At 38.8% G+C, this 22,561-nt stretch overlaps 1 protein-coding gene and 1 long non-coding RNA gene across 4 annotated transcripts in view; both read right to left on the bottom strand.

Moving 5' to 3' along the window:
• Positions 1 to 22,561, bottom strand: part of caln1 (calneuron 1) — a 68,216-nt gene that overhangs the window by 18,996 nt on the left and 26,659 nt on the right. The window lies entirely within an intron of this gene.
• Positions 5,366 to 22,558, bottom strand: LOC146503787 (uncharacterized). The gene is made up of 2 exons (XR_014868746.1): positions 9,262 to 22,558; positions 5,366 to 9,228 (listed from the first exon to the last, which is right to left on the bottom strand). It is a non-coding gene; the product is annotated as an uncharacterized LOC146503787 (long non-coding RNA).

The raw sequence follows: 22,561 nt of genomic DNA, 5'->3' as shown, positions 1-22,561 counted from the left end.
TTTTCACGGACCGGCCTTTAAGGTGTCGCGGATAAATACAACAAAATAAAACTGGTACCGGTACCGAAAAAAAGAAGATTTATTCATAACACACATGAAAAGACCCAGGAAAACAGAGTAAACGATAAAAACGATAACAAAATAACGCTGAAAACCCTGAAAACCATACATTTCACACCTGAGCCTCAACTCTCGCGGCCCAGTATCAAACGACTCACGGACCGGTACCGGTCCGAGGCCCGGGGGTTGGGGACCGCTGTTCTACATTAGTATTGAACATACATTTCAGATAACAAAGAGCCCCACAGTTCAGTATTGACAAACATAAACAAACACAAACTTTTTGTGAGACTAAATAGAGTATGGCATTAGTTTAGGCAGGAAACAAAGTCAAGCTCAGCCCATAATCCCAGCCGTTCAGCTAATACTCTTCCAAGCAACCAACTAGCAAATCTCAAACAGAGCCATGCATCTGCAAGCCTCTTCACAACCCATCATTCTCCTTTGTATGTGTCATATGATTGTTGGGCTTTTCTCTGTATCTATGAAGCGCCTTGAGGCGACATTTGTTGTGATTTGGCGCTATATAAATAAAATTGAATTGAATAAAATTGAATTGAAATTGAATTGTTAGACTTGATCATTTTCATGCGCCTGCTCTCTTCAGGAATGGGGACACTTCTGCTGCTGTGGTCCTAACTGGAAAGCTCATACAGCAACAATCTCACATCAGCCACCATGTACAGCAGCATAAAAAGATGTTTTGCCTCCTGTTTCAGAAATGGATGCGATGTTTCACAGACTGCAGAGCTCTGTTTATTTCTCCTCGCATCTCCCTCTGGAAAACAGAGAGAGGATCTGTACTACACAGACAGATCTACCTGGAGTGCCCCTGCAGCATCTGCCACTTAAAGTTACTGCCAACTTTTGTGTTATTTCCCCCCAAAGGAAAAGGTCGGCAGCCTAATTGTGTTTACCCAACCTTTATGTGGCCTCGCTTCGCAATAAAGACGGCATCGCTGGCACCCATCAAGAGACTGGCAGAACTTCATTTGCCAAGAAAAAGAGGGATGAGCCAGAGGATAGCTCTATTCACAGAGCACTACAGTAGAAGATAGGAAAAAACCATTTTATTTTCATTTCCCATATCCCACAGACTTTCTCAACCTACATTCACATTCAAGCATGGACTGACCTTTATTGAGAATATGGTGAAAGAAAGGGGAGTAGAAAAGAATTACACACCTGAACCTAAAGTGACTCCCACAGAAAAGACCTTTAGTAGGACACCCAGTGGTTTGTGACCTACAGCTTCATACTGGAGCCCACGCTGGAAACCTTCAGTCTTCTTTGTTACACATTCTCCTAAGAAGTTCAGTCTGAAGTGCAATCACATGCCTCAGGCACAGAGAACTTTAATGGAGACTTTGGAGAAGTTGGAAATGTCACATACTGTTAAGGTCTGCTGTGGTCAAAGCTCAGAAGGAGCCTTGTATTGAAATGAATTGAATCCGTGACAGAGTGATGGGGATAAAACAGATTCACGTGATCATTAAAATCCTGTGATTGAACTGACATTTTCATTGTTGATATTTAAAGAAAAAAAAAAAGTCTGGTAACAAATAGCAGGAATGTTACTGCGTGGTTTTGAACTAATCTTTAAAGCATGAACCATTTCTGGTAGGTGCTTTTGGCAAAGTTTTCATAGCTGTTCCAACTCTTGAAAGACATGTTCCTCTTTTGTGTGTCCAAACTGAAGGAACTCAGGGACTACTAAAGTTTGCAGGACCCCGTTTTTGGGAACTTTTAGACTTTAAGGTAGATATGTGTTGTACAGCACAAGAAGCTTTGGTAAAAGTAAATGAACAGATCAAATATATATAATAAACCTTATGTTGATTGGTCTGGATCCAACATGGACAACTGGCATATTTTTTAAAGCCATGACTGACGGCTAAATCCAGGGGTTATTAAACCAATATGTTACACAGGCATTACAATTACATTTTGAACATTTAATTCCTTTTTGAAGGAGAGCAGCTCGGACTTAATGGAGGAAAGACTTTCACCAAGGATAGCTTGAAACTCCGTTTTAAGTGTAGCAGCAAAGTCCTTGCGGCGAGCCGAAAGCAGCACCGCTTTGAGAGCACTGACATCGCTATTGGTGGCGGCCTGGGCCGCAGTCCCCGATTCAGGACGGGTAAAAGGGTAGTCAGGAGAAGCAGGCCGCAAGTGAGGCCAGACCGAGCTTCCTCCTTTAGTTGGCTTAGGTGGCATTTTAGTGAGCAAAATCAAAAAATGTACTATTTTAAAATGAGATAGATATCGCTTGGGGTCGACTCAGAGAAAAAGTGCCCGATAATAATTTAAAAAAGGCCGACCCTGCAAGAGCTCACGAAAAAAGCTACTCGCACCAAACCGCCATTAGTCAGAAGTCCCTCCCATTTTGAACATTTAAGGGATATACCATAACTTTGGATCCTAAACCTACAAGCCTGTCGCAGGGTTAACAGAGAGACAAACAACTTTCACACTGACATTAACCTAACCTCACTATCTGCATGTCGTTGGACTGTGGGAGGAAGCTGGAGTGCCCGGAGAAAACCCACGTAGACACATGCAAACTCCACACAGAAGCAGATGGTTGATTTGAACCCAGGACCTTCTTGCTGTGAGGCAACAGTGCTAATCATTGCGCTTCCATGCTGCACCACATACACTGTGTGTGAAAAACCACCTGTTGTGGTTGTCAGGTTTTCCTCTTCTCCAATGCTAAAGTTCAAAGATAGCATTTCAGCAAGAACAGATGCAAACTATTTGCAAGGGAGACTGGGTTTGTTTATTATAGCTGGACTCACAGAACTTTAGGGTCCAGTGTATAATGCTGATAAACTGTTTACAGTGTTGATAACATAAGTCCCACTCCTTTCTGAATTTGATTGGTTTGTGGGAGAAATTGAGAAGTGCACTCTCTTCCAAAAGTTTTCAACTGACAAATGTTTGAGTAGGGAAAATGGACACAGGCCCTTATAATCACACCACTAATAATATTACTGCATTGACATAACTTTATACCATTTTAATAAATGCATGAGGTGTCATAAAGACTCAAATAATACAGTTACTTATTAAGAAGTGGACAGGTTATAATTCAAAATGTGGATTTTCTGTTTTTCATATTCTCTTCAATTATTTCACGAGAACAGTGGGTATATTATAACTGTACTATAACATATCTGAGTCACTGTGAGAGCCTTTGATGCAAGGTTTAGAAACACTTTTACTAAAAGAGTCTTGAAGTTCATTAAAACTGTAACTACCATAAAATTAATCAAAATCAGTGTAAGGAGATGCACTGAGATCGTATTTGTCCACACATGCAGAAGCACTAACCTTGAATTTAAACCATGAATTTCTTGACTTTTTGCAAACTCTTGAATATTTGTTAAGACCGCAAAGTGGATTTGGGATTGCGGAGAAAGCCATGTTCGTCTTTACACCCGTAAATGAGGCGTACTCAGCTGCTCACACACACAGGCGGTGAGAAGGTGCCAAGAGCCAGCATCCATCCATCTGCTGAGTTCAGCCCTTTGCAGTACAGCCAAATCATAGAGCTACAGATAACGTTCTCCACACACTGACGAATCCAATTATATGCATTTGCTAATGTAAATCTAATGCAATGAACTTGCAAGTCCTATTTTTTCCAAATGGTAGAAATATTAATCCATTTAAAACATGCTGCAGCTGAGGAGGCACATCCTTGAATCCTGTTTGATTTGAATGCAGAAGAACATGCTCTATGCTTGTTTTAATGTAAACACTATCTATAGAAATAAGAGATATTTCATTTTTTTCATTTCAGTGTATTGTCAGAGGCTGATTATAAGAAAGTGTGAGTTGGTGATTTTCCAGGGATCTGACTGCACCAGGGTTTTTGTTGTTTTGGTTTGTTTTTTTTCAGGGCAACATGACAGTAACAAAAACTGATCATGTAATCTGTGGATGCTGGTGCCAAGCTGGAAAAAGGAGAGTTCTGGACTTTGGGGAGAATTTTACAGAAGCTTGACAGACAAGGCTTCAAATATGTCAAATATGTGATGTGATTTCCAAGTCCGACAAAATGGTTGTAAGCAGTGTTGGTCAAGTTACTTGAAAAAAATAATCAGTAACTAATTACTGATTACTTCCCCCAAAAAGTAATCCCATTACTTTACTGATTACTTGTTTTCAAAACTAATTAATTACTTAGTTACTTAGTTACTTTTTAAAAACATGATTTACAACCTGAATAGGTGATAAAGCGATAGATCTTTCAGCCCAATTCTACTTTTTCTACATAATCCATCATACAAAATGTAATCAAATGGAAAAGTCTCTTTTTAAAACTAGTTTTATTCGTTTTAATCTTTTAACTTTATGCATCAAGCAAAGATTTAATTATATGCAACATTCTCTGACTGGAAGAAATTTGTTTAATATTTAAACCTATTTTCTGCACATTCCAGCACATAAAATAATTTTTTTGTGTGTTAACACTCACTCTTTCAAATAGATGCAAGTAAAACACAGCAGAAAATAAATAAAATCAACGACTAGCGGTCCTGTTGCTCTATTTTCACCTGTAAAGCAGAAGTGGGGTGGGCGGAGGTTTACCCTGGTGCAGGTGTGCCGCAGCAGTCAGTTGAAGAATCCGCGAGTTTCTCTATGAATTTCCCATTATGTCGTAGCGCACTCGGTGCTTGCTTGGAAGTTTAGGGGTTTTTTTGCTGTAAAAAGAAGTTTTCTTCCCACGCACAACGGACACTAATGTTTTTGTCACTTTTTATGGAATCAAACTTAAAGTAAGGTCAGTACTTCCATGCTTTAAACGCTGCACGCTCATACTCTCTCCCGCACTCGATATATTATCCATTGTTGATCTGCACACAGCTGTTGCCACTAACGTCGCACTTGCTTACGTCACTGTCATGAGACATTCTCGCAAAAAAAAAATCACGGTTTTAGTAACGCAGTAACGCAGCGTTCCTACGGGAAAGTAACGGTAATCTAATTACCGTTTTTGCAATAGTAATCCCTTACTTTACTCGTTACTTGAAAAAAGTAATCGGATTACAGTAACGCGTTACAAGTAACGCGTTACTGCCCATCTCTGGTTGTAAGTAACAAAAACTTACAGTTGATTAAGACACCTGGCACAGCCTCTATAGTGCAAGATCGCACACACCTGCAATACTGAAAGGAGGTTTATACGCAAACAGCTGTGCACGTATGGTGTTCCCAGCTGTTTCCTACACACTGTAGGGCTGTGCTGCACTGTCTGCAAAATCAAAACAAAACAAAAAACACTCATACATTACTCACATATCCAAATCTCAGTATTTTCACAATATCATGTCTGCTTAAAAATATAAATTTTCTAAATCTGAAAATTAAAATAATTGTCCTAATTAGGATGTTCAGAAAAAAAAGGCTTACCATCAAAACATGCATCTAATTAGAATAAAGGGAATAAAGAAAGCATTGAAATTACAGACCTTTAAAATTAAATGGTTTTTCTAAACTAAATTACAGTTACAGAACAAAAATGGGAAAAAAACCTGACTCCTGAAAGAAAACAAAAGCAGAGCTGAAGACTGAAACTAATAAAGGTCAGAGTGTGAGCAAAAAGGCAGTTCTCTTGTTAAATAAGGAGCGATTCGGTGTAATCGGGATGACTGGGAGTGATAAAGAACGAACAAACAAGAGCCGTAGAGTGACAACGAAATCAAAGGTAAGGGAAGTGAGATAGAGGGAGAAGAAGAAAAAGCAAAGAAAGACTGAGTTCCAGTCCAGCCCCTACACACTTTCACACTGGTTGTGAATTAAGTGCTGATCCAACTAGTATTAAATGGAAACAGACTCCTCCACTACGGAGTCTGCACAGTTACATCCGTAACAACCAAAACTTGTGATGGTGCACATCTGTTTTATGTTAAATACAGATGAAACTCCACAAACTTACAAGTGTGATTTCTGTGTAATTATTTCAGTGAAGACTAAATCATATGACTTTATAGACGTTTTTGATTAGCGCTTCAATTTATTACTATAAACGCTAATGATGAGTAAACCAAAAAGAAGAAAAGGAGGATTAGAAGTGGAAGCATTTCGTAAATGTTGGATTTATTGTCTGACTGACACTGTAAATAACTAGCTGTGTTTTCAAGCAAGTTCAGCCCCTGATCTTAAAACGTCAGTCTGACAGTAGTATATAAATTACTGCAGAGAAAAGTGACGGCATCCAAAAGCTGGTTGCTGTATTTCTACCCTGCTCCTTATTAAGAGACCCTTCAACAATCGTCATTGTGACTACACACAGGTACACTTGTTGCAGTGTGGGATGGTGCAGTTTGGAAGTGTAAAGTAAAGAGAATAGAAATCTTCAGTAAAACAAAGTATGCAACCTGTAAGGCAATTCAGTTTAGTCAATTATTTATGCCCTCCTCTGCTCAACACCCAGGTCTAACATGCACACATTCTCTTCCCTGTTAAAATGAATGCTCAGCGTCTTTATCGATCTCTGCAGCCTATCTGTTTCCGTTAAAAGGCCCAAAGCCTTCAGGAGAAATTTATGTCTCCATTACCGCTGCGTCACCAAGCTGTCAAAGGCCAGAAGATTAATTGAGCAAAAGAAAACATAACACGTGCCACGAGGGTAACAACAGGTGGGAAAATGAATTGTAGCTCATTTCTGGAACCAGTCATGTAGTGTTTTGAAGTTACATAAACATTGGCCACATGATGAAACTGATGAAAATGACTTGCAGTGAGACTCTTATACTTCTGTCTTAAAGTCTGTAACCTCTGCGCTCCAGTGCACATTTCATTATAGCCCCACGACCAACACATGGTAGATTAAAAAACAAAAACAAAAAAACCTCATCCTAAGAATTTTTACAGCTTTTTCATATACAAACAGTAATATCTGATTGAACAGTTGCAGATAAATGTTCATATTAGGCACTTAAAGTCTGCGAATCCTGGCATGATACTTGGATCAGGACAGCAGACTTTAGACAGTTTATTTCACAGACAGTTTGAGGAAAATAAGGGAAGAAGGAAAATGCCTAAGGCCACTTAGAAAGCTACCAATAGCCAATTACTGTTAGCATGGTTAATCAAGGTGAGATTACTCACATTAACCCCTGTACTGGAGCAGACTACAGGAGCAGCCTGAGGGTCACTGCCCTCATTATTGGCTTTCAGTGGATCTATGTGGTGTGCCTCATGTAATTCATTACCTTTTACTGCAGAAGAATGAACAACAGAGGAGACAGCAGGGACGAGAGATAAAAGATATGAGAATGAGCTAAGTACAGCGAGAGACACACAAAGATGAGGAAGAAATGTAAACAACCAAATAAATCGTAAGCACAATTTTACTTAGAGGTGTTGGAATTGAATTGCAGTTCAATAGCTGATAGTACAGTTTAAAACATGGTTTAATTAAACCCATGGGGTAGCAGGACCCCTAATAAAGGACGACTGGTTATATATTGTATTTCTCATCTTAAAGTGGTAGAAAAATCTAATTAAAGCTCGATCCAAACTGAGAGAAGTTTTCTTATATCGGCTAGCGCAACATAGGCAACTCTAACTTCCATTGAAACCTTCAATTTAAGTTCAGTTTATACAGTTTATAAGGTACTGCAAAACAAAAATTTTGCAGATTGTCACAAAAAATTAGTTTTTTTAGTCTGTAACATGGAAAAAGTTCGAGAAGCACCAATGTAATAATTCCCCAAAGAAAACATTCAACGTCATTGTAGATGCAGGGGGAAGCTGAGAGATCTGTCTATCCACCTGCTTATTTGTGTTGCAGAAATTAAAATCATCTTCAAAGAAATGTCACATAAGGTCTTCTTTTTCAGTATGTCAAGGACTGCATCACCAAGCCTGTACTTAAAAGTCAAGGGGAAATGCTAATTCATGCAGTATTGTGAGTTTGGCTAATAAAAACGCCTGAACTCTGACTATTTTGTGTAAATAAATAAATAAAGGTTTTGTGAATGGGGTGCAAATCTTTTGAAGTCCTATACATCCATATTCACTCTTCATCCTTTCTGTCTGCAGGCCTGATGGGACTTTGAAGTGAAGCTCGGAGTATAAAAGTACAGCGCTGTGAAATGATGAATAGTGGGAAACAGACCTATGTCTTTTTGATTACATTTAGCTGACAAATGATTTTCTCCATATATATCTAAATAGGGCTTTACGCTGTGATTACTTGGTAGATAAAAATGAATAAGATCGCCTCAAGTAAATCAGTGTCAGTGTAATGTAGTCAAAGAAATTTATTCTGATTGGCAGACACATCATTAAAATTCTGGACACTCAATAACACAAATGCTCCTCCACGGTGTGTGTGTGTGTGTGTGCGCGCGCACATGCAATTTTGTGCATATTTTAAGTCAAGCAATTGTGCAGAAAATACAGTGATGTGGTGCTGACACCTCTCAGAGCTGCATCGTGGATGAGAAAGAGCTGTAATGAAGTGAATCACTGAAGGAGCCAAGCTGACTCACACATAATTAAAGCTACATGGAACATAAGGAGCGTGAGTTAGGATGAAGAAAAAGGAACAAAAATGTCATAGTGTACACACACAAAAAAAAAAACACGAGGCTCCAAATGATGAAGGGAGCAGGCAGAGGCAGGAATCAAATTAAGAGTTGAAGCAGGAGGCCTGAGGGTGCTTGATGCTGCTTTTCCACGAGCAGCAAAACTTCAAACAGCAGCTTTCTTGTTTCAGAACTAAGAGAAGAAAAGTTATCAGCCTGACTCAACAGTACAGTAGCAATATAGTGTTCATCACGAACAGCATGGATGTAGATACAGTAAGTTTAAGGCTTTAAAGTTTTATAATGGATTGGATTTATATAGCGCTTTTCAAGGCACCCAAAGCGCTTTACAATGCCACTATTCATTCACTCTCACATTCACACACTGGTGGAGGCAGCTACAGTTGTAGCCACAGCTGCCCTGGGGCAGACTGACAGAAGCAAGGCTGCCATATCGCGCCATCGGCCCCTCTGGCCACTACAATTTTACTACAATTAATTGTTGTACTGAGCACTGTATACAGCGTATTCCATGTTATATATTTCTGTTAACCAACAAATAAAGTCATAATCCTCCTACTGCAACCTGCCACTTGATAATCAATAGCAACATGAGGTGAGGTGTCTCGAGAAAAGTGTCAGCGTTCCCAAAGATTACGTAAAAAGAAAAATGAAAACAGCCAACAACCAATAAAACCAATGTGCCAACTACAGATGGAAGTAGCCCCTCTGACATGATGCATTCTGTTGTCCTTAGGAGACTGATGTGACAATATTTAGAAATGAAGATGGAGTGCTAACTTATTAACACTTGGTTAATAAGCGGCATCCAAAGACCGTATAACTGGATCACACAGACACTGATACCTGCTAATAAGTGCCAAGTAGCAGACTAAAATAACACAAACCAAAATTGGAACACTGATGTGTAGCTTACAGCCCAAAAAGGAAGTCAGCAAATTATCAGGTAATTAAAAAACACTCTAAAAGGCGCCGACAGCCCAAAGACAGTTGAAAGGTTCAGTTGAGTTGTGTGTATGTGTATTTTGGAATGAATGTGAGGCCATGTGGTTGATTATGTGTGTGTGTTTGTTGCATACACTTATCTTTAATGTGTAGCTTTTATTACTTGTATACTTTTATACCTGTTATTAATCTCTGGCTCGCTTCCACAGCGTGTCTTTTCTCCCATCTTCTGTCTCTCTCCTCAACCAGTCGTGGCAGAGGCCCCTCACCGAGCCTGGTTCTGCTGGAGGTTTCGTCCTGTTAAAAGGGCGTTTTTCTTTCCCATTGTTGCCAAAGTGCTTGCTCATAGAGGGTCATATGATTGTTGGGTTTTCTCTGTATCTATTATTGTAGGGTCTACCTTACAATATAAAGCGCCTTGAGGCGACTGTTGTTGTGATTTGGTGCTATATAAATTAAACTGAATTGAATTGAAAATGAATTATTCAAACTGTGAAGCACTAATTCTATGTTTTGGTCCTATTTGAATAAAGTTATTATTATTATTATTTTTACTATTATTATTCAGGAAGTGGAGCCACTGTGATTGGCTACAGCAACCTGTAATGGCGTACCTGTCAATCACAATGGCCACGCCCAAAGCTTTAAGGCTCAAAAGAATAAAAATGGTCACAAAGAGGGAAATTTCACATGGAGATAAAACCATTTAGGCTCTAAAGATGCCATTTTTATGGCTGAAGAAGTTCTTTGTAACACTGAAGGGTTTGACTTGAAGAACTACAGTTTTTGGTACTACAACACTGGCTTCTTTTTTAAGCATGAAGAGATTACTGCTTGCTGTCATTCAAAGTCAGCATTGAAAACTCAGGTGGAGGTCATCGTGAAAATACATTTCTGTCTCGCAAAGGCACTGACGGCCTCAAGGAAAAGATTCTGGCCAGGGATCAAAAATAATGCCCTTCTTGAAGCATGATAGCACTTTAAGACATGGCGCGACAGAGACAAATTGAGTCATTTTCACTTTGATAATCCTCCATAATTCACCTCCCAAACTCTGTGCTTCAATGTGAGGAGGATCACATTAGCGGGACAACACTTAAAGTAGATCAGACTGCTGGAAGGAGGATGATTAGGCATATGGAACGAAACGGAGAACATGTGCATGCGTGTGCACATGTGTGGGTGTTGATTAGCTGTCTGTAACGCTGTGTCTCTGTGCCACCTTCATTGCCATTCAAGGCCATGCCTGGCGAGGGGAAGTGATTTTTCTCTCGTCTCAGCCTTCCCAGCCGGTAAGTGAACGCCCTTAGAGTTAGTTTACATCCTGCACGTTGGCCTTGAATCTATCAAACACCCAGCAGCTGCTTGTTAGAGAAGTGCTGGCTCTTCTCATACTACCTGCCTGGAGCAGGACATCTGACAGTCAGCAGTTCTTCATCAGCAGACATCTTATTTAAATTTCAGTAATTTAGCAAGGCAATCTGAGAAACTTGGAATTATAACTAATCATTGCAATGAATGAGAAAGAAAAAAGAAAATGATTGAGGACATTTATCAAATGTATCTATTTGGCAAATTCAAACGCTGATCCTGAATCAGTTCAAGCCTGCTGTATTACTAGGGCATAGATATTATTGAAGGCTCTACCTGCATGGGCACAGGAAGTCAAGCTAAAGTCAAGTACAGCAGAGGTTTATGTTAAACATTCAACTTCAACAACAAAACGACAGACTTGTGTAAGCAGTGTATGACCAGATAAATAACAGAGAAAAGAAATGTCATGTGGACGGATGCTTTGCTGTGAGTGGTTGTTGTGTTGTTAGCACTATCTGACAGAACACTTACACAGCAATCTGAGGCAGGAGAAAAACCTCAAAAACATTCCTACAAACCATTCCCTTTTGGTGGGTACCTGCAGAAATCTTTCATAGGCTCGGATGTTTTTAGATATTATTTTTACTAACTAATCAGCAGCAAATGGGCTTGTTGAAACATTCAACAAGCCCACTGGTCCATAACGGACCCATTTAGCAGATGCAGAGCAGTATCAGAAAGTAAAGCAGGCAGATTAGAGCACCAGCAGAGCCTCAAAAACAAGATTTTGATTAAATTATGATGCCACTTTGCTGAAAACTGCAACCATTTTCTTTTATTGCAAAAGCTAGATGGAAAAACAAAACAAAGGGGAACTGAATAAAAAACATAAAACCACTAATACTGTTAAAAATATATTTTAATATATGATAGGAATAAAGTGGCTTGCAAAAGTATTCGGCCCCCTTGAACTTTCCCACATTTTGTCACATTACAGCCACAAACATGAATCAATTTTATTGGAATTCCACGTGAAAGACCAACACAAAGTGGTGTACACGTGAGACGTGGAACGAAAATCATTTTTTATAAATAAATAACTGCAAAGTGGGGTGTGCGTAATTATTCAGCCCCCTTTGGTCTGAGTGCAGTCAGTTGCCCATAGACGTTGCCTGATGAGTGGTAATGACTAAATAGAGTGCACCTGTGTGTAATCTAATGTCAGTACAAATACAGCTGCTCTGTGACGGCCTCAGAGGTTGTCTAAGAGAATATTGGGAGCAACAACACCATGAAGTCCAAAGAACACACCAGACAGGTCAGGGATAAAGTTATTGAGAAATTTAAAGCAGGCTTAGGCTACAAAAAGATTTCCCAAGCCTTGAACATCCCACGGAGCACTGTTCAAGCCATCATTCAGAAATGGAAGGAGTATGGCACAACTGTAAACCTACCAAGACAAGGCCGTCCACCTAAACTCACAGGCCGAACAAGGAGAGTGCTGATCAGAAATGCAGCCAAGAGGCCCATGGTGACTCTGGACGAGCTGCAGAGATCTACAGCTCAGGTGGGGGAATCTGTCCATAGGACAACTATTAGTCGTGCACTGCACAAAGTTGGCCTTTATGGAAGAGTGGCAAGAAGAAAGCCATTGTTAACAAAAAAACCATAAGAAGTCCCGTTTGCAGTTTGCCACAAGCCATGTGGGGGACACAGCAAACACGTGGGGCTTCTCTTCAGCAGGGACAGGGAAGCTGGTCAGAGTTGATGGGAAGATGGATGGAGCCAAATACAGGGCAATCTTGGAAGAAAACCTCTTGGAGTCTGCAAAAGACTTGAGACTGGGGCGGAGGTTCACCTTCCAGCAGGACAACGACCCTAAACATAAAGCCAGGGCAACAATGGAATGGTTTCAAACAAAACATATCCATGTGTTAGAATGGCCCAGTCAAAGTCCAGATCTAAATCCAATCGAGAATCTGTGGCAAGATCTGAAAACTGCTGTTCACAAACGCTGTCCATCTAATCTGACTGAGCTGGAGCTGTTTTGCAAAGAAGAATGGGCAAAGATTTCAGTTTCTAGATGTGCAAAGCTGGTAGAGACATACCCTAAAAGACTGGCAGCTGTAATTGCAGCAAAAGGTGGTTCTACAAAGTATTGACTCAGGGGGCTGAATAATTACGCACGCCCCACTTTTCAGTTATTCATTTGTAAAAAATGTTTGGAAACATATGATTTTCGTTCCACGTCTCACGTGTACACCACTTTGTGTTGGTCTTTCACGTGGAATTCCAAAAAAATTGATTCATGTTTGTGCCTGTAATGCGACAAAATGTGGAAAAGTTCAAGGGGGCCGAATACTTTTGCAAGCCACTGTATTTGATGCAATAAAAGTTTGTAATAAGAATTTGACCGTCCCACTTGATAAATGAAATTGACCTGGACATCACATTTGGAATAAGTCTATTATATGATATTGCATATGATCTTTACATACACCACAGAGACAACCATAGCACAGAAACAATTACAGCGCTCATGGCAGACTTTCACTTCCAGGGTAACTCTGCTGGGGCCAACACAAATATTAACCTAATCTAAAATGTCTCAAGAAAAATCACTGTGACATTCATATTATTCATCACAGATGATTTTTCTAAAGTCATTATAAATCCAAGATTGTGCCCTGGCGGCAAGGGGAGAGAAAAAAAAGATGATTAATGGATCTGATTTAAGGCGAAAATCTCCATTTACAAGCCAGACAGGCCACATGTCTAAATGTCCGGAGTTGGATTCTTCACCATGACTTTAACATGACTGGTAGACTTACATTAAAGAGCACTTCTGATAATGTGTTATGGAACGTGCCAACTGTAACATTTTGCATTTTAATAACAAACGATTATTTGGTCACGTGTCACAAAATGCCAGAGGCATATACTGCTGAGAAAGAGGAACAGCTTTTGCACTATTGAGAAACAGATTATGTTTTAGAACCCAGCATCCTTTTAACTGCTCTTTCAAACTCACTCATATCTAGAAAGAAGGAACAGCAGTGCATAGCAACTTACAGTTGTTAACTAGTTTAAAAGTAATTTTTAAGGTCTAAAAAAATCACCAGGTACAAATTTTTTGCCCAACAGTGCTAACATGTAAACAACACTTTACAGTCCAGGCTGCAGGTTTTTTTCTGATCAACATGCGGCCTAAAAAAAACAGCAAAGTCTGTTCAAGTTTCAGTTCATTTCGAGGAGTCCTCATGACCTGGAGGTGAATACCTGTTCGTTAGAATGACTGCTCCTCACACCTCTCTGCTGTGCACTGCTTCCTCCTGACATTTGCTCTCCAAACCATGCTACACCTCAACCAACACTCAGTGTTGGGAAGGTTACTTTTAAAATGTATTCCATTACAGATTACAGAATACATGCACCAAAATGTATTCTGTAACGTATTCCGTTACGTTACTCAATGAGAGTAACATATTCTGAATACTTTGGATTACTTAATATATTATCATGCTGTTTACAACTACATGAATGTACTATTGCTGTGTGATTTATTACTGTTACTGAAGGTCCGTGGCTCCGAACCATAGTAAAGGGACCTCTGGCTAACACGGTGAGTTCTGTGTGGGCTCGTAGCCGAAAAATAGCTTTACTTTGTTGTCTGGGTCAACTTTGCTAGCGAGAGACAGAGAGAGGCGTTGAACGGCTGCTCCAACGGAACTTATTGTTTTTGGAGGAAGACACGAACACGGTGTACAGTCGAGTCTTAATAGCTTACTTACAACTGGGCTCGTCAGGCACTCTTCTTGGCTGCAGTGGTTATTATTATATTTACATGCTTCCAGCTCCCGTTTTTGCTCGATGACAGCTCGTACTTTTCCTTTTTCTCCCTCCCTCGCTCACAGACACATAACGTGTATGGCAGTCCATTCTCCCTGCAGCACGGACTACACTGCCTATGATGCTACATTCTTTAGAGCTATACCTGTAGCATTCTGCCTATTGGCTTAGCACAACAACAACAAAAAGGCGCTCTCTCACCCAGGAAACAGGCATGCAGAGAGCGTCACCCTGTAACCATGGCAACCGTAACGCTGCCGCCTGGAACAACAGAACGTAGCTGTCAAACAAAACCCAAACAGTCCTGACCCGTGACAATATGAAACAGGAAAGTACTGCCATGTAATCCATTTATTTCAACAAAGTAACTGTATTCTAAATACCACCTTTTTAAACGGTAACTGTAACGGAATACAGTTACTCATATTTTGTATTTTAAATACGTAACAGTGGTACATGTATACTCCCCAACACTGCCAACACTAAAGTCTCTCCATCAAAAATAACTTTCAGGGAAGATTAGCTGACATTTTTGCAGGATGTAATATTTTATCATAGGGTTAAAGCACCCAGAGGCACTCTGACACATATTGGATGAAAAAATAAACAAAAAAAGAACCAAACAGGGTCTGCTATATTTAGCATTACCACATAAAGCTAGTTTTTATGTGTATTGTCTCTTTGTCTTTAAAAGTAGAAAAAAGATCGACAAATAAAACTTATAAAGATCTATTCTATAGAAATAACACTGTGATTACATTAACACTTGTATTCACATTAGGCACTACAAGTCTGTTCTGTGGAGTTACATTGTATACAAATATGACTTTAACACATGGTCAGTTAGCATCAACCAAATAACAAGAACAACACTGGGGATACTTCGGTTTCTTGACTGGACTAAATGACTTTGTCTCTAGGCTTAAAGGAAACAGCCCATAATAAATCAAAGTGATAAGGAAAAAACATTATCTTATTACCTTTAAGAAAAAATAAAGAAATCATCATAAATGAAAGAAAGAAACAAATTACATGCCAGAAAGCTAAACAATAACAGCCAAACTTTGTTGGTGTATTTTTTTCTTATTTAAAGTGGGTGTGCAGCACATGGGGTAATTATAGGGTAAATAGCTCTAAAATAAGAAAACCCCTGGTGTCCTGTCAAAGAGTTACAGGAAACCTGGTCACTCATTTCTCCTGGCTGTCAGTTTTACTTCTGAGAAAGGCTATCGGTATAGTTTTTATTTTTTTGACAGTGGTCCTTTGATTTTTTTTTTTTCCATTTATAAGCAAAAAAAAAAAAAAAGCAACCCCCCCCAAAAAAACTATATACACAATATGACACTGAAAGCTGATTGACTGGGGGACAAGTGAGCTAGCACTGTACTTACATCTTAGATAAAGATGTAAAAATACATTCTAGAGTGTCACAGTGAAGAAAAAACAACTTAAAATCCCTGATCATCTTCCTCATGTTCAGTTTATTTCACTTTATGCGCCAAAAATGTGCAAAAATAAGGAAAACTAAAACAACTTTGTCCCCACAAGTGATAGTTGGTCCCCACAAGTACAGTGGAATGCCAGTTTTTGGTCCTCAAAGCTGTTTAAACACACACACACACACACACACAAAAAAAATAAAGTTACATTCAGAGGACAGGTTTCCAGGAGGAGCACTTTTAAAAGCCACTTTTTGGAAAACAAAATGTCATGCTGATGGGACTGTCTGTTATGGTTGGTGTGATTGTTGACCAAGTGTAAAATGTTGAATCCTGAATATAATGTTTGTTGTTGCTGTTCACATACAGCTTATTCAGCAGTACCAAAGCGTTAGACAAACTAAACTGTTAATTTATTTTTTTAATGCTGTCAGGTCTGGGAACCATGAAAGTGTCTGCCAAGTTTTCCCGAACAAGAACTGCTTACATGGCTTGAAAAACTGCAAACATTATCATAAGTTTCTTGGATTTAGTACCAGTGCAGGGTGTTATTTTGTTGCACATGGCTAAGAAAATAACGCTTTACTCGCCATTTGGGCGTATGCTCTAGAGGCCAACTGATGAACCCTTCACATGTCTGCTTTTTTTTTACCCTTGTGGTTTGCAACTTACAGAAACCAAACTTTACAATTTTATACGCTAATGCAACAGTACCTTTAAATAAAATGCACACAAAAACACCAATTCATGTATTTTGTACATGTTCCAAAATCTCTAACTCTAAAGCTTTATCAACAACAACATGTACACCCAAGTTACAATTATGAACTGAATTGAAAGGAAACCAGAACACCTGAAGAAAACCCCAAAAGTGAAAAAAGACCTTCCTGCTGTTAGGAAACAGTGTAACTCCGTCACTCCGCCACTGACATACAAGACTGATAGAGAATCTATGGTCTATTGAATGAAATTTATTAAATTATTTTCTTATTTTTGTTTAACAGAATATAAATTTCAAAACATATGGTTATAGTTAATATTGAGAAATGGTGCAAATAAGTAAGTTTTATTGTACCTTTATGATCCTTGAAAAGGTACACACTATTACCTTGAAGTTCACTAATTAAAAACTGATAAATCTCAAGCGCACAAAGAGGAAAGACACTGCGTTTGACCAGATTTGACCTCTGACTCATTGTCTTCACAACTTATATGATCTCCATTTCTACTATTCTTTCTCAAAGCCATGGTACTGTACTTTGGGTTCTTGGCATAAATTACCATCTCAATGATGAGTCACCATCCTACTCAGGGATTAATTAGCACAATGCAAGGTACACTGACCTGCAATTAAAAGTGCAGGGGAGCTTTGATCTTATATAACAAGTATTCCATACATCTTCAGTAATTTTCAGTTGAGGGAATTAACTGCTTGCACATGAAAAATGAAAATTTAAAATAATGTTGATCTCAATCAAGCAGGCATTGAAAAACGATTTTATGAATGTTCATTGTTTTGTTTACTATTCGTTTGTCTTGTTAATCAGGCTGCTGCTGCTGATTTTAAAAAACAACTTTAATGTTTGCAGTTGTTAAAATACAAGCTCATAATTACCCAGTGGGATAATTAGATACATTAACAAACTGTTCAGGAGCAGATACGGATGAGTAGGAAAGTGAGTGTGTGACAGCGAGTGAATCATTATCCCATCACCCCAGCTGGTGAGGATGTGACACTTTGCTTGATATCGCTGGAATGAAAAAAATCTCTCTTCCAAGTCAAGAATGGAGCTACTCTCAGGGTTCAAAAGGACTGAACCACAACAAAATATAAGGTTCATTTGAGTGCAGGGTGTGCTTGTGTCACACTCCTGCTGAATGAATCCCGCTCTGCTCTGATGGACGAGCACAGAAAACAAATGCTGGCAAAGAAGGAAAGTGTACTCCGTAAAATGCTGCGATAACTGAATTTTTTTAAGTGTTGCACAAAACGCCTACAGCAAAAATATTATCAGTATTGTGCACGTTGTTTCCTTGTCACAATTATTGAATATATTGCTTCCATCAAAGCAAATTATTAAGATGTGCTAAATCAATGTAAAATTCAACATTTGAAGGATGTTAATTCTAATAATTATAAGCATAATTACAAAAAGTTATATAAAGCATGTCTGGGAAAGGTTCTGGGAAACATATAGTAAGCATATACTATACAGCCAGAGACTGCTTTACTTGGTTGTAAAGGCAGAACAAATTTCTTGACTCCTCAGATCCAGTTCATGGGACTACATACTATATTCTACAGATTTTAAAGATTTCTATTCAGTTGTAGACATCACTGTTATACCCTGACTTACACTCACCAGCCCCTTTGTTATGTACCTCTCTTCAACGGCTCTTAACTCTCTGCAAATGTCTAAGCAGCCAATCACAGGATAGCAACTCAGTTCATTTAGGCATGTAGACATGGTCAATGCAAGTGTGTAAAACGGAACATCAGAATGGTAAGAAAGGTGATTTAAGTGACTTTTAAGCATAACATCCTTGTTGTTGACAGACAGGCTGGTCTGATTATTTCAGAAGCTCCTGATCTGTTGGCATTTTCCTGCACAACCATGTGCAGAGTTTATAGTGAATGAGGTAAAGGAATTATCCAGACAGTGGCAGTTCTCTGGGTGAAAATGCTTGGAGATGATAGGAAGGCAACAGCAACTCAAATAACCATTTATTACAACCACGGTATGTCTCTGAACACACAACATGTCGAACCCTCAAGCAGATGGGCTTGAACGGTCTCTGGTCTGATGGGTCTTGAGCTATTCTGCAACATTAAGAGGATAGCTTCAGAATTGAGTATGAACCACATGAATGCATGGCTCCATCCTGTCTATTATTAGCAGTTCATCCTGTTGATAATGGTCTACTGGGGTGGGGGGTATTTTCTTGGCACTTTAGGCCCCTTGGTACCATGTGAGCATCGTTTAAATGGTGAAGCCTAACTATCCCTTTGTGACCACAGTGTACCAATCTGATTACTGCTTCTAGCAAACTAGCGGACCATGTCACAAAGCTCGAATCACCTCCTACCGGTTTCTTCTGCATGAGCTCCATGTACTTAGATGACCTCTACAGATCTCCATTCAACAGAGCTTTGGGGAATCCACCTCATGGATATAAAACTGACAAATCTGCAGCTGTGAGTCTATATCATTTAAATTATTCTTAACTATGATATATTCAACGCTTTTAAAAGCTACTGAAAATTTAAAATGCTTTACGTCATGATGAGAATTATGAATGTCATTATTGAAGCCCAACTATGCACATACAGTATAACGTTTCCTAATGTAGTGGAGTATTATATTTACTTTGTTGTTTCCTGAACTATACTTGTGCCAGTTTCTCTAAGTTACCATTATGGGGAAAAGAAAAATTACATATTAGCTGACTGACTTACTATATCATTTATTTGTTTTATTATTACTTCTTATTTTAGTCTTTGCTCTCCTCTCTTGACTTCCCTCTTATTCCAGTTTTTGTAGACCTTAACCATCTTCCCTGAGTCTGGTTCTGCCAGACTGGGTTGTGCTGCATACTATTTTAAGGTCTTTACCTTGGCACCATAATGAAATGGTTAGCAATGTCATTTTACACCATGGGTTTGTACCTCTTGGTCCGCTGTGTAGAGCTTGCATGTTCTCACGTGTCTGAAGACATATTAGGTTGATTCCAAATTAGCTGTTGGTGTGAACAGCTGTCAGTGTCTTTGTATTACACATGTTCAGGCTGTACCCTGCTCGTCGCCCAGCTAGGACTGACTCCAACATCCTGCAATTCTAGTTAGGTAAAAAAAAATGGATGGAATTCGACTAAAAAGCTTATTATGGCTAAAAACTTTGCATTCTCTGACAATTTGCACATTACGCCCGATGCAAATCACAGCTAGCATTAATTTGGAACTAAAGATTACAGTTTATATCTGACAGCAACTCTCCTTAGCATTATTTTTGTCTCCAACAACTTCTATTGAAATATGGTTGGGCTGAAATGACAGATGTTACAAACACTCATAATGTGCTCTTGGTTCATCTCTACCACATCTTTTGCATTTCACATAGTCATTATGTTTCTTTCCTGTTAATGGCACTGAATTGTGCATCTTCAGCGAGTAAAACTATAATGCATTAAGCATCATTGTCAGCAAGAAGAAAAAAAACATTTCTACTGTCTCTCTCTCTCTCTTTCTTTCTTTTTTAATGAATGTGATATATTTTTTTATCCTGTTGTTTACGACCACAAAGGAATTGCATTTTTCTAACCATGTAAGAGCTGTTGATTTGAAGTGCTGATTCTGAATCTTAATGAGTGGGACATAATGAGCCAGCAGCATGAGTTGTCTCAGCTGATTGTTTATTCAGCGTCTGCTGAACTGATGGGAAGGCTTTTGAGCCGATAGTGTTATTTTTCTCCATGCATACTTGTATTGCTAAGATCATTTTCATTTTTCAATTGTCCCACCAAACACAAAACACTGCATGTTACTGTCTGCAGAGTGGATGCAACATTTATTGAGATATTTCATAAAAATCACTTTTAGCGCCCTGGTACTAGGATGCAAGGTAAAAAAAAAAATTCAACATCTACTCTAATATTCTAATAATTAGGAAAAAAACACTTATGTATTCAAAGAGGAACACTGAAACAAATTATTTGAATAAGGCTCAGTTATACACTATTAATAAAATTAACTAGGCACAAAATTGTAACGTCTCAAGCAAGTAATCATCTGTGAGGTGAGTGAAGAAATAATTATGATAAAAGACGGTCTGCAGTGCATTTTCCCTCTGAATGTGCTCCACACATTTGATGAGGTGTTTGATTACTGCGTCTGGGCATTCGTCTTGACTTGAAATGTGGGTTTATTAATGCAGGAGTAACAAACCGTAAACCACAACCAGTTTTACTTGAGGGGTTGAAAAAAAGAAAAAAAAAATGAAACAAACTGTTTCAAGCCAACCGCTCTTCTTTACAAGCCAAGGTCACTGCATCGGCCAAATGTGGCTGGCAGTACATTTGCCGTCCTGCACTCATACCTCTAAAGACTTGTGTCCTCACGGTGTAAACCACAAGCTCGTTCCCCTGAGAAAAAGCCTGGGTCAAGCTGATGATTACATCAGGGGGACAGGCTTGCCAAGTGTTACTATCAGTGCCAAATGCTCTGCTCTTTCTCTCACACATACTAGATTTGTCTACATGCCCATTCAGGCTCTGTCCTCCATTCTATTGTGTGTCTGTGTGTGTTAAACACTCTAGCTCACTCAAAGCAAAACTATTTTACTCAGACATTTTTTACTACTGTTCTCAGATTCTGAAACCCCTTTATGCTGTGAGTCGGTCACAATACAACTCAACGGAGATCAGTATATAAAAAATTGTATTTTGCACTGCCCTTCAAAAAAAGATTGAAAAAATCTGGAAATGGAGTTATATTCAGAAGACTGTATTTCACTGCAGAATCCATTAGTGCACAGAAGACACGTCATACTTTAGCTGCTCCAGGATGTCGTCACTTTAACACAAATATTCTTTTTCAGGAACATAAAATCTAAAATATAGTCACAGAGTTGATTGCGTAAGAGCAAAACTAATTAAAACACTGCACAACTTCATTAAAGATGTAGAATATATATATATGAGCTCTATTTTGCTTTCATAGTGCAGTTAATTAGTGTAATTAGGTTAATTTGGCATTGGTGTTTTGTTATTTTTTAATTCTTTAATACTAAAATTAAAATGTACCTTTTCAGTTGGTCATCATTTGTACCGTAATGATGCAGTAACCAATCATGTAATGTACCTCCACTGATGTGACTGCTAGATATTTCCCAATGAGAGATCTAGAGGAAACCAGACAAACACACTTTTTAACCCTCCTGTTATGTTGGTTTCCAGGAACAACAATTATGTTCCTGGGTCAATTTGATCCGGTGCATGTTTACTCATCCAAAAGTGTCAGAAACCCTGGCATTGATTATTTTACAATTTTCTTGTATAATTTTGTTTTTTTCATTTCCTTTAGTGATGCAGATGACATGTGACATCTCTTCTGTTCTGGGTCAATCTGACCCGCAACATAACAGGAGGGTTAAGAACAGTAGACTGAGGACAGCATTCCTGGACCAACATGCAGCTTTTTTTTGTAAAGAGATTTAAAAATCCTGCTCCTTGGTTTTCAGTTAAAACAAAGATGTAGAAGAACGATGCTGCATTTATATTTCAGCTCAGACATATAGCATCTGTCTCATCATCACATCCAGTTCATTTCATGACTCAGAAGTGGTAACAAAACGGATGTGTGACAGAGAATAAAGGTAAAAGAGAATCAAGATT

Source organism: Neolamprologus multifasciatus, chromosome 14 (assembly GCF_963576455.1).
Source record: "Neolamprologus multifasciatus chromosome 14, fNeoMul1.2, whole genome shotgun sequence".
Taxonomy (NCBI): domain Eukaryota; kingdom Metazoa; phylum Chordata; class Actinopteri; order Cichliformes; family Cichlidae; genus Neolamprologus; species Neolamprologus multifasciatus.
The sequence above is the reverse complement of the archived record's forward strand: the minus strand, read 5'-3'. Positions and strand labels throughout refer to the sequence as shown.